The following is an 18,105-nucleotide window of genomic DNA, read 5'->3' on the forward strand; positions in this document are numbered from 1 at the left end:
ATTTAGAATCTCAAACTATTAGAATGTTCAGATTGGACTTTAAAAACCTTGGCCAAGAAAGAAATAGGTTTGTCCTCTTCCCCCTGCTCTTTCTTTGACAGAGCCAAGTTCTCAAATCTGCAGCGACATCATCAGAGCTTCTGATGATCTTCACGCTTTGCGGTCAGTGCTTGTTACAAGTGGCTTTATGTCTACAGAGTTAATAGGCCACTTACAAAGAATTTCTGTCTAGTTTTCATGATTCTTGACCACCTCATCCCCTAAGTGCATTTGTGATGAATATATCAGGGTTGGGCTGGGAGTGGGGTATGGGTGCTTACTGGAGAATGGCTTACGTTCAACAGATATCTGAGCACACATTTCTTAGCCGGACTTTAAGGGCATCAATGGATCATTATTGCATATAATAATGGGGCAACAATAACTCTTAATCCTCAGAGATAGAAATACACAGAGGAACTGAATTGTTCCAAACGATTCTAATCAGATCAAGTCAAATCTAATCAAATCAATGAATGCTCCACACTTACTACGTGTAAGCAGCCGTGACTGGCAGCGTAAAACCATTCCAACCAGGATGGAGACTCACAGATGCCTAACTTTCTAGTCCCAGCCCCAGCTCACTGTGGGAACATATTTATCACAAGAGCATTCAGATCCTAACGTTATCCAACTCATTCATTTTAAAATTTATGGGAAACTCCTGGATGACAAAGATAGATCAGCTAGTTGGGAGTATGTCACCGTGGTGTAAGGCATGGAACAGTGCAAACCAGGACAATCATTCATTACCGTCCTTTTTAGAATAAAACAAAAGAAAACAGGATCTTTGTTAATGAGACCACGTTAATAGAGATCAGTTATAAATAGGAGGAGTAAAAGTACTTTTCCAACCAATCCCTGGAGGTTCATCTCCCATTCTCTCTCTCCCTTTTCCTCCAAAGGAGTAGACAGAGGAGGTAGAGGGAATCCAGATACTGGAGCCCTAGCCGAATCCTGTCTTAGACCATCACAGGCGCGAGGAAAGATGGTAAAACCTGAATTCTCGCCACCACCAGAAACAGTGGTCTTTTATTATTTTCCTTCTCCTTATTTATCCTCTCTCCCAGGGCTGATTATTAAACAGCTCTTATTGGCTCTTGCCAAGTTTTATTATTTTTAAATGTATTGGCCATATCCACTTACATATCTTATTTGAGTCTGAATGGCAAGAAACATTAAAATATAGTATCAAGTTATTATGTTTTTAGAAACATAAAGGTGACCAGGGACTAAATTTTAACTTGACTTTAATATTATTTAAAGTCTGAATTAAAATATCAGAATATTACTATTGTAATAACAATTAATTAAATTTAAGGTGGCAAAGAATCTGAATAAATGCCACGAAAGGGAAAAACAAACAGCTTCTGGGAATAAAGGAAGTCTTGCTCTTTCTTCATTTTCTCATCAAATGTGGCCGTTCTATCTGATTTCTATCACCAAGACTCTATAGAACCTGCCTTCTAGACAGTCAAGGGTGACCACTTTATTGCCAAAGCCAAAGGCCACTTTTCTGTCCTTATTATCTCTGACTTCATCACCATTTAACATTATCGACCACCCCTTCCCTTCATGACTGAGGGTGAGGTTTCTGAGGGCAAGACACCTTATCTCATTTACCTTTGTATTCTTGGCATTTAAGGAAATGCCTGACACATAGTAAGTGCTTAATAAAAGTTTGCTGGATGAGTAAACAATCCTTTGCCTCCTGGAATGAATCATGGTGCTCCCAGCTCCTTGTACTTTGCACAATGACTCCCTACAGATGACTTCCCAATCCATACCCCGGCTAGAACCTCTCATTCACCAGAGCTCGGCCCTAATTTCCTACCCCTATTGAATACTTGCATCTCAAACTCTCAGACTCAGGTGAGTCAGGGGTCATCTTTCTTCTCCATCTAAGATCCTGTACACCACAACCTTAATGGCACTGTATTTCTGTCCCCCAGGTTTGTAATATTGATGTCACCTGTGCCTTATTCCTCTTCTTCGTTTCCTAGAAGCAGGCAATCAGCAAATTCTGTCAACTTTTTTGACACATTCTTTGAAATGCCTAATACTCATCCACCAGTTCTTCTTGCTTACCCTTGCTACCACCCTGGGCTAAACTGCTCATTTAACAACCGTGGCAGCATCTTAATGCGCTCTGTGCTTTATCTCACAAATGAAAACCAGATTTTCCTTCCTTAAATACCATGATGAAATTTCCCTTTCCAAAAATTCATGATGCTTCTTTTTTCCTTCTTCATTAAAACGAAACCTCTCCTAAATCCAAGTTACTAACAATCTCAGCCATTCCAATTTATCTCCCACTTCCCCCCAAAATGAACTACCTCCTCTGGTCAGCCTCGTTACCTAACTGGAACCCCAGCACACCATGTTTAGAGCTGTAACTTTGCTTATTCTCATCTTCTCATAGAGAGGTTTTTCATGGCCTCACTGAAATCTTAAGCATCCTTCAATGCCTGTCTCCACCTCCGCCTCTTCCGTGAAGCTTTCACAGATGGCCCAGCAATCTCCGTCTCACATGAACACCAATGGTACTCACAGGCTGTGCAGTTTATTTGAAACGTGTTATGGGCTGAATTGTGTCCCCTCAAAATTCATACATTGAAGTCCTAACCCCCAGTTCCTCAGAATATGAAGGTGTTTGGAGAAAGGGTCTTCAGAGTGAGGTCACTATGGCCTCACTAATTCAGCATGCTTGGTGTCCTCGTAAGAAGAGGAGATTAGGACACAGACACACACACAAGGAAGACCATGCGAAGACAAAGGGAGAAGATGGCATCTCTAAGCCAAGGAGAGACCTCAGAAGAAACCAAACTTGCCAACACGTTGATCTTGGACTTCTAGCTTCCAGAACTGTGAGGAAATAACATTTCTGTTGTTTAATTCCCCCAAGTCTGTGGAACTTTGTTATGGCAGCCCTAGCAAAATAATGCAACACTTAATCTCATACTTCTTACCACTTACTATTTTTACCTATGGCTTTAAAAAAATAGTGGGACCATAGGTTTTTGGATGGTGGGCATTATACCTTAGGATCTGATGCCCTCATGTTTTTTCACTGGATATGTACAGATGGTAGGTGTTTGGAGACGCTAAGAAGTCTAATTGATTCCATTTAAGCTTAGAGACACAGTGTTAAGTGAAGAGCAGACAATCAATATAATTTTCTTAACTAGATCACTATTGTCACCAGATATAAAAATAAATCCTGATTCTTCAAAGATAAATGTAAATGAAAGAACCCACAAACCTCCTGAAAGAAAATCTGGATGACTTCATGAACAATCTAGAGGTACAAATGTCTTAACTAAAACTCAGAAGTCATAAAAAGGTAGCAAATGACTACAAAATACAGACCAACAGAAAAATGAGCAAAAGATGTAAATAGCAAGTTCAAGATGAGCAAATCCAAAAAGCCAACAAGGATGAAAGGCAAATGAGCTTGTTAGCAGACAAGACAATATGAATTAAAATAACAGTGTAATATCATTTTACTCCAGGCATATTAGCTAAGATTAAAAAGAAGGATTACACTGGTGGACAGGATGTCAGAAAAAGTGAATTCAAACAAATTGTTGAAGGAAACATCTTCTTAGGGCCTTTTAGGAAAGCAATCTATCAAAACCCAAAATGCCTTTCAACTCAACGACTCCACCCCTGGAGGCTTATCCCATAAAAATAAAATCAGTATACAAGGACATTTTCAGAGAAGTTTACTGCAACATTTTTCATAGTGGCAAAAAATCGAAACAAAGTGAATACCTAACAATAGGGGAAAGGTTACATAAATTATTGTGATCTTCATATGGAATACTATATGGCTACTAAAAAGAATGATTTTTAGCTATACTTGTTGATGTGCAGGGATTCCTGCTCAGGTAGTAAGGGAGAAAAGCAAGATGCATAATAAAATAATGACAAAAACCCTCTATATCTGTATGTGTGTGTAAGGGCATTTATGCACATCTACAAAAGAAATAAAAGAACACATGTTCTATAAGAGCTTCCTTGATGGGGAGAGTAATGTGGGTTGGAGAGGGAGAATGGCGGTGCGCGGGAGGGGGGAAGAAACAGGAAAAAAAGAGAAAATGAAAAAAATATTGCATTCAAAAGAATCCTGGAATGTATGGTATGGTCACATTTATGTAAAATTATAAATATGCATGAGGGCATGTGCATACTACAGAGATAAAAAATCTCAAAATGTGTTGAATTTGCAGAATTTCCAATAAATTCTTATATCTTGCAGAATTGACTTTTTTCTTCATCAGGATAATGCTAAATATTCTTAAAGGGTGTCTTCCCTTAAGATATGGCCATGTAACGTGGGCAGCCAGTAAGTGTAAATTATTGAGGAATGTATTCAACAGGGTCTGACTGTTCAGACTAAATTTCCCCAGGCTATTTTGTATTTTTGAAGAACAAACTGCCTGTGAGCTTATCAGCATACAAATATTTCAGAAAGGCGTTAAGTTTATTTTGCCCTCTAAATTTTTGTTCCTTTGGGGGAGCACAAACATTGCCTGCCAACGTCATTCTAACCCCTTAATTACAAAAGTGACATAAACATTTATAATCACAAATTACCAGCAGCACATCAACGCTGGCAATAGCAAAATTAGGTTTGTGACTGTTTTGTATGATGTGCATGATACGTATTAACTGGTAAAGGTTGCTGCTATATTAAATAGCCAGAAGGTAAAGTATTTATTTATATTGTAGTTCTGGTAATAATTTCATTAAGCATTTGAGTTGATCAGGAATGCAATGAAAGGAAAAACATCTCACCATTTTGCATTCAGAAGAAAGAAGACAGATTTAAAACTCATTGCCAATATTTGCTCTAGAAAATTGAATTACAGTATTATTCTCATTTTAATCATAATTATACTATTTTACTTAAGTAAACATGCAGAGTATAATTTGCAAAAGTATCACATGTATAAATAGGATATTAGCAGCACAGAAATGCACTTATGTTATTGTAATATCTTCCTTAAGAAATCAATTTTTTAGTTTTTGTAAATTCCCATTTACAAATGGACAGTCATGAACTTTAAGTAATACAGGGACCCAGAGGAAATCTGAGAAGGGAGGAATATTCACTGCTATTTGTTAAAGGCAAGATTCGCCGTAGTCAGGTTTGCAACCCGTCTGCCTTTCACCTCATCTGCCCTTCAGCCAGGCGAGGCGCTCGTTTGTCACTCGTTTGTTTTTTTTTTGCTAAGGAGTTTGTATTTTTTATTTCCAGTATAAAGGGAACATGTACATTGTTAGGACCTAAATTCTCCATTAATATAGCAGAGTATACTTCACATTTTCTTCTCAACATCTCTAGAGATTTACAGAAGAAAGTAGCCCAAAAATATTCCCTCTCCAAAAGTTTTAACTTTCATCTTTCTACTTTTTTTTGTCATCATGGACTTTTCAGTATGGCATTGAGGACAGTTTGAAAGCCTGATCCATTCATAGTTTAAAGTGGTTTTGTTAATAATCTTCAATAAAATCTAATATAGAATGTTGTCTGTAAAATTCTTTCAATACAAGGACAATGAGGTCTACATTAATATTCTGCTACTCACAAATCAACACCAACTTTTCCGTAAACATTTCTTTGGTAAATTTCTAAGTAGGATTTTCCAAAGCTTATTATCAAACAAACGTCTAAAGCATTTAAATGTCCTTTCAGCAGTGCGTATTATGTGTTAAGACTGTAGCATCACTAATTATCAATTCTGCAAAGATCTTAGGCCTTCATTATGTAAAGTATTATATGAATTAATATAATTATAATAGGCTGAGGCGCTCTTGAACAGAAATGGACGCAGGTTCTGAGCTTGTGTGGACAGTTCAGTCCCTCTGCACTCCTCTCTGCCTTGCACTGCCTCATGCTCTGAGTTCCCAGAGATATTTTCACTTCTCATGGTTGCCCTGAATTGGACCACTTGTTTTACTCCACTCTGTGTTCCCTTGAGTTTTCCTGAGGGGAAGAGCTGTAAGGGTAGGTGCTCCTGCTCTGAGTGTGCTGAACACTTCGGGACGCCTTAGTGTCCAGTGGTCTGGCTCACAGGCTCCCTCTGACCTTCTCAGCAGGGAGCTGTCAGCCTCCACCCCCATTCGGAACTGCTCAAGTGATTCCTTTAGCTCTTCTTTTTCTATCAACTGAACACTGATGCCCTAGAGCCAGCTCACACCTGTCCTTATCCTACAGCTCATGGGCTTCAAGCTTTCTGCCACTCTGATTTGAGTACTTGGCACAAGAACCTTGAAAACTGAGCATTTAGTTTTTCAATAAATTACTCTTAGGTTTGGGGAAGATGCTGCCCCCAGCCTGCCCCTCCTGTCTCACAGAAGAAACAGAGGAGAATAATGCAGCTCTATTTGTGTGGTGAGACCCACAGACGTCCCCTCTGGACCACCATCTGTCTCTTGGATATGCTCACTGTGTATCTGTCATTTTCTTCCGTCATCCCCGTTGGGCACAGGTCATGGAGTAGAGTCCTCAGAGGCTAGTTAGTTTCGTTCTGGCCCATGCGGTTAGGTTGATCCCTCACCCCCGGCCATCCAGCATACATAAAGGGGGGCGCCCTATGAGAAGCATACGGGAAGGCACACAGTGACGCTGACAGTGTCTTGAGAGTGCCACCTGTTGGGTGTCATGTTGAGCTGTGAGCATGCATCCTGTGTACGACCGTCCATGGGACTATGGAGACAAACAACAAAACTACACGCTCACCTGACTGGAGAATAAGGAAAACTCAGGGGTGGCATTTAAGAGCGTCCCAATTACCTCTTGGTTGTTTTTCAAGATCATACTGATCTTCATCTGAAAAATATTTGGGTATATAGCTCGAGGTGAAAACCTACGTTAATTTTTTTTTCCAAAGAGCCAAATTTGGGGAAATTATTTATTGGCTGCTCATAGTCACTTCCTCAAATTGCCCTGTAAAAACCACAGAATAGTAGAATACTACCTGATTTTAAACAAGCAACATTTATTTTGTTTCTGGCCTCCCCCCACCTCCCTGCCCCGCTCGTACTCTGTAACAACAGATAGGTGGTTCTTATCAAGGTAAGGTGAGATACACCAATATTTTTAAAAAGCTACTATTCCTTATAAGGACATGTCTGGTCACAGGCATGGCCACAGGAGGTGGCAAGAAAGCTTTCAGTGGCACAAGACAGCCTGGCAGCAAAGATAACTTCTCTGGAGATGGCATTCTAGTCTTCTCCCACCCGGTGTGGAAGCCCTGTACAGGCTGTAGGGACATTACTCAGATTCTTCATCTTGTACAGAATGGACTCTGAAGGGCCAAGGTAGGGAGGGATGGAGAGTGTCCACTCTACTGGAGAGCAAGCCCTTGGTCCTCCCTCCACCACTCTCTCGGCTTCTCTAGAGCCCTGTATATGGATGCTCTTGTCAGTGAACCCCCTGACGCGGGGGAAGATTAAGCTGATGTGTTTACAGGATTCCCATTCCAATTCTGCTGTCTTGTATCCCTAGTTAGATTAGCTAGCCGTTTGCTAAGGTTCTTCTTTGAAAGATGAATTTTAAGGGCTGTTTATATTCCATATATGAACGTGCCATTACTTATTAATCTTTTTCTTATTGTCTAATTTTATTTTTGGCCATGTACATAATTTTTCTCTTTCAGCTCTGATTAGTTCCTTAGGCTATGTTCTCATAAGTGGGCTTACTGGGTGAATGACAGAAACGATTTCAATGCTTTTTTACATATTTTGCCAAATCACTTTTTGAAATGTTGCATCTTTAGTCTCACCATTAGTGTTTGAGGATAATTAAACTAGCACATTCTTGTCAGCGTTAAATATTTTTTCATCCCTGCCATTGTGATGAGTAAAAAATAGTAACTTAATTTATACTTTTAATTTCCACGGCAATCATATATATGCTTGTTTTCCATTTGCATTTGTTCTTCTATAAATAAGTCAATGTGTCCATTTTTCCATGGCGGGTGTTAGTGTTTTTCCTAATGATTTATAAGAGCTCTTACTATATTACATACGTTAACCATTTTTCCATTTGTTCTATATATTTTATCCAGTTTGTCTGTAGCTCTTTAACTTTAAATGAGGCTTTCTAATGTCTAGGTTTTAACGTTTACACAGTGTAAATTGACCACAGTGTTTCTTTGTAATGCTTTTTATTACTTCTTATGCTTTGTCATTTCCTAAGCAGAGACTGTAAAACAGTCAATTCATATCATCTGGTTTCTCTTGGTTTATTCCTCACATTTAAATCATTAATATATCTGGTAAATATTGGGGTATTCAGTATAAGGTAAGGCTGTTTTATTTATTCTCCCAAAATCAGAAAAATTTAAGCATTATATGTCCATTTCTTATTGGTTTGCTGTATATCTTTTTGGGACAGGTTTTTATAAATACTACAGTCAATTTTAGGGCTCTCTATTCTGTTCCATTAATCTGTGGTTGATTTTCATAACAGAGGCATATGGTTTTAATGGTAGCTTTATATTATTTGTTCTACCATCTAAAAGGCAAGACCTCATTTATAATTATTCTTTTTTTCCTGAAATTTACAAATGATATCTAGGGACATTAAGTTCTAAAGAAAATCTCATAGAAATTGAACACAATTTTTTTAACCTAGAAATCAGTTTTAGAATATGTTTACATTTTCTTATCTTTCAATCCAGAAACACAGTGGGTCATTCCACTATCTACCTCTGCTTTTTTTTTTTTTTAATCTTTCTGTGGTTTTCTTGCTAACTTTATTTCAAGGTATTCTATTTGTTTTTGCTCTTATTTCCAATATGTTCTTTTCCCATTATAAATTATTATAGGAAAGCTACGTATCTTTGCTGAATTCTTTTACAAGTACCAATCATTATTTTGGTCCATTCTCTGCATTTTTATTGTCAAAATTCATGTTGTCTGCTAATACTCCTATAATCCTATCTTCTTCTTTTCAATAATCATGCTTTTCAGAAGCTTCTGTTTGCTGTCCTATTGCTTCAGCTAGAAGTTCCCAAATAATGTAAAAAAGTGTTGTTACTAGCATCCTTACCTTAATCCTGCTTTTTAAAGGAACTGCTTTCAGTGTTTTACCATTATTATGATGTTGACAATTGATTTAAGAAATATACTCTTTATATTGCTAAAGAATCTCCTTCTATCTCTAATTTAGTAAGAGTTTTGTTTTTCATTAGGACTCAGTGTTAGATTTTACTGAAAACTGTTTTAGCATTTATCAAGATGGCTTTTTTCTTTTGAACTTTGCATATTATGTTACATTGATATGTGTTATTTGGATAGTCTTTTAATGTAATATGCGTTCAGTTAGCTAGTACTATACTTCGGAGTTTTACCTCTAAATCCCTGAGATTGATCCATAGCTTTCTTCTTCTTTTTCTTTCCTTTCTCCCTCCTCTCCCTTCCTTCTTCCTAAAAGGTTATTTGTCAGACTTTGCTTCTAGGGTAGATGATCTTCATAAAATAGGTGACTTTCTGTATTTTTCTTTTTCTCCCAAGCAGATCATACAGTATGGAAATTACTTGTTCCATGAATTTTGAATGCACTTGTCTAAAACACTATGAGTTCCTGGAACACTTTTTTCAAGGTAATTCTTTGACAGACACACCATTGTATTGACTACGTCTTCTCAGAAATTTATACTTTAGCCTCCTATTTGTCTCTGTGAAATTGACTGCATTCATAGCATGCTAAGATTTTAATATTATCAACTATAGTTATTATAATACTGTTCTTATTTCTATTTTTTGTGGCTTCTTTTTTCGGTAATTAGTCTATTTTGTTTTATTTTCAAAAAATACTATTTTAGCTTCATTTAGATATCTGGTATATATCTGTCGTATCAAAATTATTTCTCTTTTTGTGTTTTTCCTGGGGCTGAAAAATACTTGTTCTCCTTTTTTAAAAAAAGAAATCTTACTTTACATCACTTTTTTATTATTTTCTCTCAATTAATCATGAAAACATTTAATGATTTGAATTTTCCCATGAATGTAGATCTGGTTGCATTACATTCATAGTTTTTATATGTAGCTATTCTCATTTTTATTATTTTGAAATAACTGATAACTCTAATTATAATTGCTTCACCTCAGACTTCTTACTGATTTTTAATTTTAAGACTTATTTTTACACTTCTATCTCAACTGCATCATGGTCAGAAAATGTAATCTGGTTCAGTTCTGATATTTGGGAGTTATGGACTAGCCCAGTATGTCTATTTATAAGAAAATTTTAAAAATACACTAGATATTTAAGAAGGTATTTTCTCTTTGTGATATGAAATTATAAACTCCATGTGAATTTACCTTGTTGACTATATTATTTTGTCAAATATGCTATGTAATTTCCCTTTGAATTGATCTCGTAGCTAAGTAATATGATGTCAAAATATGTAAAGAAAAAACTGTTTCCTTTGCTGAGGACATGGTTAGTCTTTTTTTCGTGCATTTTTTAATCAGAAATTTAATGGGAAGTTGGGGGGAAATATACTGTTCATTGCCCTCCTGCTTCCATGGCAGCTCTGTGTTCTCTGTAGTTTAGAATAGATAAAAATTGTGGAATGAGAAGAAATAATTTGGGTGCAAAAAATTTAACTATTTCCATTTAAGGCTTCTAGGTCAACTGTTCTGTTGGAATTAAATCAGTTAACTCATCAAAATCGATAATTTACACTCAATAATTCATAGTGTAAACCCATGTATGGCAAACTGCTTTTATGGTTAGTATTTAATATAATTAAAATGCTAAAAATAAATGATACTCACTGAATTGTAAGGTTGTAAATAAAATAATTTGTTTTTGGATACTGAAGGTTGTCGTTTTTTGAAAGATTTGGGGGGAATTAGTATTATTTCTTATGAAGAGAGAATAGTAGCAAATAAATGTAAGAAGATAAGTGATCACCAGAGGTATGTTGGGAGGGAAAGCAATATAACTTCTGATCTCTCTTTACTTTCTACTCTTAATGAAAAAAAATTCCTATAAAGTATGTGACCCAACATTATTTGAGCTACCTGGTCTTCACATGGATATAAATATGTTTACAGGTACACGTGCAGATGTATTCTTGGATAGTTTCCAAAATGCATTTCTAGGGGCCAGGATTACAATGGTAAAACGACAGGCATACCTTAAAACAAATACCAAATCTGCACCATAATAACTGAAAATATTAGGACTACTGCATGAATCTAGATGCCATAAGAATTTAGAAATAAATAGATTGCTCTTTTCTTCTGACATTTACTCTGAAAGCATTTTCATTATATCTACTGTATGTATATGCATGGCAAGGGACTGCTTTGATTTAGACTTGAATTATTGATGGTATTATGTAAATGAAGCATGGGAATTATCATAATGTCCTTATTTGTTAACCTTGCAATCCATTAAAAAATTACAGCCTGTTGGACAGTCACAGCTTCTTTGTAAAAAGAGAGAAAGAAAATATGCTTTTGTGTTACTAGGGTATATTTATCCTAAAATTAATCTTTTTCTTCTCTTCACAGAGGTCAACACAAATTGCCAGGGGCACCATAGTTAAGAAGAAACCCCCCCTCCCCCAAAAGGAGCAACTCTGCACATTATTCAAAGTGAAATAATGCAATGTCATTGTATACTTCTGAATACAACAGCATAGGCTCTAAGATCAAATGGCCATGCTACAGTTATATAAATCCTGTACTAAATTTCTCTCAATGAAAATGCAGGTGCAGTTAAATCCTATCAGTTTCAATTTATAATGATTATTATCAAAACAAAGATATAAAATAAGCAGTTCGTGTACTTACCTAATTTTATTTTTAAACTTCCTAATTAGTTCCTCAGTTTTCATTTGGACATTATTTTACTTTTGACACTTTCGCACATTAAAAAATATGTCTCACAGAGAGAGAACCTTATAAAATAAGGTTACAGCTTGTTAAAATAAAGTTGAAAATTTAATTATTCTCATTTATTATCCACATTTTCTAGGGCTTGCTTTTTTTTTTGTTTAATCTTTTATTATAGAAAATTTCAAACATTCACAAGAGTAGAAAAGAACAGACAGAATAGCAGAATGAACCTCCTTGTACACATCACTCAACGCCAACAGGTATCCAGCCCAGGCCGATTCTGTGGTCCTTTTCTCTTAATCTGTCTTTAAATCAAGCTGAACCACCAGATAACCATACATTCAAGATATATTACTGGCCCCTTCACTGTTTTCACCACACGACCATTAGGCATGATTATAACTTAGAATATCCTGATGAATTTTCAAAGTGACCTCTAGAAAAAATTTGCTTTTGTACTTTTTTTTTTTTAATAGATCTTCATTGGAGCATAATTGCTCCATAGTACTGTGTTATTTCTGTTGTACACCAAAGTGAACCAGCCATATGCACACATATGTCCCCATATCCCCTCCCTCTTGAGCCTCCCTCCCATCCTCCCTATCTCAGCCCTCTAGGTCTAGGGCTTTCTTCAGAATAGGTAAGAAGCTTTCCCAGGTCACTTTACGTAATCCAGCTAAGGCTGATTGAGTTGTTACAACGAAGTTGGGCGTAGCAATTATTTGAAGATGCCTGTAGATTTTTTTTTAACATTAATTAATTAATTAATTTTATTTATTTTTGGCTGTGTGGGGTCTTTGTTGCTGCACACAGGCTTTCTCTAGTTGTGGCGAGCAGGGGATACTCTTCGTTGCAGTGCATGGGCTTCTCATTGCGGTGGCTTCTTTTGTTGTGGAACATGGGCTCTAGGCAAGCAGGCTTCAGTAGTTGCGGCATGCGGACTCTAGAGTGCAGGCTCAGTAGTTGTGGTGCATGGGCTTAGTTGCTCCATGGCATGTGGGATCTTCCTGGACCAGGGCTTGAACCTGTGTCCCCTGCATTGGCAGGCAGATTCTTAAGCACTGCACCACCAGGGAAGTCCCTGCCTGTAGATTTTTGAGAAGCATGAGATAATTAAAGTTTCAGGTGACTATTAGGCTTACTTTAGTGACATAATTATTTGTAAACTAGCTTGATTTGGTCTTCCAAGTGAAATTTTTCATGGGGAGGTATGGTTTGCCATGAAGGTCAGTGCTGCAGCGGTGGCCTGTTGAACCCCGGCTGGCAGGTTCCACAGCGTATCGGCTAAATCTACCTCTGCAGGTGCTGGCAGCTGCTTGCACTGCGAGGTCCCAAATTGCGGGGTTAGCAATTCTGATGATCTAAGGAGAGAGGACTTCTATACATTAGGCCTTCTAAAATATAAGGCCTTCCCTGACTAGAAGTTTAAAAGTATACAACATACAAAAATAAATAAACATTTAAAGACTGTAATGCGACATTTTTTTGTTTTAATAAAAACCAAACTTTCAAATCTTCGCTCCACTGGCCACTGTACTTTGCTCCACATATAATTCTTGGAGGAAATTAAACAGCTTTCCAGCCAATTAATAAGCCATTATTAAATGTCAACGGTGTGATGAATAAGTGTGCTAGGGTAACAGAAAAATGAATATATAGTACATGGCATGGTCCTGCTTGCAAGGGTTGAAAATCTGACTGAGGAAGACAAAACCAATCTACATGAAATAACTTGAGGATAAGTAAACATGGACCGTGGTACTGATAATCTACTCCCTCCGATGAGTGTGCATCTGAATACCTGTGTGGGGTTTGTGATGTCTGAAGGTATATAACTGGGAAAATCACTAGAATTGGAGGAAAAGGGAACAGGTGGTGGAAATTCTTGGTTTAAATGTGGTCAGAAGATCGGCAAACCCAGGCTGGTTTACAGAGAAATTTAGGATGGAGTTTGATTTTCCTGAGGTAAATAAGCACATCCAAAGGTACAATAATGAATCTAGATCCCTTGCAGGGATTAAATATTGACCACGTAATATCTGGCCCAATTTGTGACCTCAGTTTGAATTCTTTGAACTATATTTACTGTGAACTTTTATAAACTATTCAATAAATTTTTTAAAAAGCTGCCTAGATCATTAAAATATCTGAACATAGACTACACCTAATGACAAAACCTGGCAGATATTGGAGGGTGAATCTCCCAGAAGTAGCAGTGATTATCTGCATCCCCCTTTTCCCTTTGTGTCTATTCACAAACGTTAGGGGAAGTTGTAAGTAACTGTTAACATATAGGAGATTCAATGGATATTTTATAGTTCTCTCCCCACTTGCTCTGTCAGCATCATCCTGCATAATATCTTTAAAACCCTCTTCCTGTGGCTTCTGAGGTACTGGGCGCCCTGGTGTTCTTCCCACCTCTCTGGATGGTCCTCTTTGCTGGGTCCTCTCTACCTGACCCGTACACGTCTAGAGTCACGCTCTGGTTCTCTTCTCTTCTCACCGTAGGTGGATTTCCTGGACGATCTCGTCTACTCAACGGCTTCAGTCACCATGCACGTGTCCACCCGCCTGGCAGGTCATCTACCAACTAACCTTTGCTTAAGACTGTTGACTGGGGCTTCCCTGGTGGCGCAGTGGTTGAGAATCTGCCTACCAATGCAGGGGACACGGGTTCGAGCCCTGGTCCGGGAGGATCCCACATGCCGCGGAGCAACTAGGCCCGTGAGCCACAATTACTGAGCCTGCGCGTCTGGAGCTTGTGCTCCGCAACAAGAGAGGCCGCGACAGTGAGAGGCCCGTGCACCGCGATGAAGAGTGGCCCCCACTTGCCGCAACTATAGAAAGCCCTCGCACAGAAACGAAGACCCAACACAGCCATAAATAAATAAATAAATAAATAAAAATTGTATAACTTTAAAAAAAAAAAAAAAGACTGTTGACTGTCTCAGCCATCACTTCATCTGGGTTAAGTGGTCACAATGCACAACAGTTCAGATGTACAAAAATGTCACCTGATGTTCCTAAAACTCGACTTAATTCCTCCTTCTTAGTGCTCATTTCGATTTTCTAGCATGACGTTATTTTTAATGAATCCTAGTTAAACTCAGTTGCTTTCAATTTTCTTAGTGTCTTCTGAGAAAACTTAGTCATTCTGGGTTTCTGTTTTCTCCCCGGGCCACATCTAAGTTGGGGGGGGGGGTGGCTTTTGTAGCTTCATGTCATTATGGAGACAGGCACCTGCTCTGCAGCTCTTCTTCCTTTTCATTAGCATCTGCCCAGAGTAACTGCACTGTCTCGTCTCTAGTCACTGGCTCAGACTGCATCTCCCAGTGTCCTCCCTTCCTACTTGGTTCTGGGTTGTCAGGTCTGCCCAGACCCCTCTGGGTCTTCAGGCCACTTCAGGGCCTCTCTCAGGCCCTTCCTCTGCTACTCTCAGGGACGGGGGAAAATTCAGATGTTTGCCAGGTTGGCCTTCATTGAAGAATGAAATGAAGTATTTTGACTTCCTAGTAAAGTTCCGCTGCTTTTAGTTCTTTTCAAAGTCCCTGACAAAGCAATCTTGAGAAAGAAGAAGAGTGGAGGCATCACACTTCCTGATTTTAAGCTAAATAAAAAGCTAAAGTAATCAAAACAGTACGGTACTGGCATTAAAACAGACACATAAATCAATCGCACAGAATAGAGAGCCCAGAAATGAACCCAAGTATATATGGTCAACTAATTTTGACAAGGGCATCAAGAATACATAATGGGGAAAGAATAAATAGCACTGGGAGAACTGGATAGCCACATATAAAAGAATGAAACTGGAATCATCTTACACTATACAAGAAAATCAGCTCAAAATGGATTAAAGACTTAAACGTAAGACCTGAAACCATAAAAATCCTAGAAGAAAACATAGGGGAAAACCTTCTGGACATTGGCCTTGCTAGTAATATTTTGGATATGACACCAAAAGCTCAGGCAATAAAAGCAAAAATCAACAAGTGGGACTACATCAAACTAAAAAGCTTCTGCACAGCAAAGGAAACCATCAACAAAATATAACAGGCAACCTACAGAATAGGAGAAAATATTTGCAAACCACATATTGGATATATTTTAGACAATATCCAAATAACCAAAATGAGAAACTCATGCAACCGAACAGCCAAACACACACACACACACACACACACACACACACACACACACACCAAGCAACCAGATTAAAAAACTGGCAAACAACCTGAATTGACATTTTTCCAAAGAAGACATGCAAATGGCCAACAGTATATGAAAGAGTGCTTTCATACAAATCAAAATCTCCATGAGATATCACCTCACATGTATCAGCATGTCTAGTATCAAAGAGACAAGAGAAACAAATGCTGGCGAGGATGTGGAGAAAAGGGAACCCTTGTACAACTTTGGTGAGAAGGTACATTGGTTCAGCCATTATGGAGAACAATATGGAGATTCCTAAAAAAAAATAAAAATAGAACTACCATATGATCCAGCAATCCCTCTTCTGGGTATATACCCCCAAAAAATGAAATCAGTACCTTACATGATATGTTTATGTTCACTGTAACATTATTCACAATAGCCAAGATAGGGAAAACGACCTAAGTGTCTAGCAACAGATGAATGAATAAAGGAGATGTGATACACACACACACACACACACACACGCCACACACACACACACACACAGGAATATTAGTCAGCCTTAAAGAAGATCCTGCCATTTGGGACAACATGGATTAACCTGGAGGACATTATGCCGAGTGAAATAAGCCAGACGCAGAAAGAAGAAAAACCTCATGATCTCACTTATACGTGGAATCTTAAAACGTCAAACACTAGAAGCAGAGAGCAGAACGGTGGTTACCAGGGGTGGGGAGGGGGGGGAAACAGGGAGATGTTAGTCAAAGGGGACAGAGTTGCAGGTGTGCAGGATGAATAAGTCTAGAGATCCAATGTGCAGCTCGGTGACTACAGGTAATAATACTGTACCGAATCCTGGGAATGTGCTAGGAGAGTGGATTTCAGGTGCTCTCATCACACACACGCCAAAAAAGGCAACTATGTGAGAAGAAGATATGTTAATTAGCTTGACTGCAGTCATATTTCACCAGGTATGTGGGCCTCAAATCATCACGCTGTGCACCTTAAAGCATTTTCAGTAAACACACATACACAACACACGACACACACAAGTCGTGGCAATACACTGGCAGACCCCACTCCCCTCCAGGAAGCGTCCGCCGCACCCCTCCACCCCCTGCTTCCTGCTGAGCCCTGGGCTGAGCTGCTTACCAGGACACTCCCTCCAGCACCTCACTGCCCCGCCTCCACCAGGGCCTCTGCACACACAGCCGAGAGAGGCTGAAGCCCCCGAGCCCCCTCTCGGCTCCTGCCGGGCAGCAGGCCTCTGGGCAGGGTCATCGGTGGCACTCAAACTAATGCACCTCTGAGCTCTGACTTGCCAAGCTGCTTCTTCACGTCAAGAGGTCTGGGCCAGGGCCTGGGAGCAGCAGGGTTGGGAAGGGTGGACACTTCGTGGCAGTGGTTTTTTTGGTTTTATTTTTTTTAAAGCTTCACACAAGTCTTGAAAACAATGTGGCAGGATAACTGATTGAAACATTAAGCTATTTTTCCTTCCTCCCATATCAGACAAATAGCCGGGCTCATCTTAGTCTTTTCCTGCCTAAGGGACTTTCACGGAAGTTGCCTGAGGTTAGCGGCAGTCCCGCCTTTGGTAAGAGCCACGCTCATTGCAGAGGTGGGGCCTGGTGCCCTGAGCGGGTGGAGGGCCTCCGAGAAATAAGGACCAAAGGAAAATAAATGCAGATTCCCCCAGACAGGGACCAGCAGGGCCATCGGTGGTTGCCCCTGGGGGAGGTGGTAAGGCTGCAGGGAGGAGGGCTACCTGGAGCGTGTGCGAACCCGGTAAGACTCCTGACACGCCAGTTTCCCGGCGTCTCCTGCGCGTATGGGAGCAGCAGAGCCTCGCCAGGTGTAGAGATCGTGAGGCCAGCTAGGAGATGAGTGTCACAACAGTACCTGTGGGCAACTAACTAGTGACTACAGGCTTTACCTGATCCTTTGGTGGGTATATAAGGCCCCGGGGCCTTTGCACAGCCCTGGAGAAGGGGAGGTCTGATAATTCCTGAGTCTGAATTCGCCACCAGTTTAGTGAATGTGGGC

At 39.1% G+C, this 18,105-nt stretch overlaps 1 protein-coding gene across 11 annotated transcripts in view; it reads right to left on the minus strand.

The window, feature by feature from the left end:
* The window catches only part of MYO3A (myosin IIIA), a 190,803-nt gene that overhangs the window by 16,943 nt on the left and 155,755 nt on the right, over positions 1-18,105 (minus strand). The window lies entirely within an intron of this gene.

Source organism: Balaenoptera acutorostrata, chromosome 3 (assembly GCF_949987535.1).
Source record: "Balaenoptera acutorostrata chromosome 3, mBalAcu1.1, whole genome shotgun sequence".
NCBI classification, from domain to species: Eukaryota; Metazoa; Chordata; class Mammalia; order Artiodactyla; family Balaenopteridae; genus Balaenoptera; species Balaenoptera acutorostrata.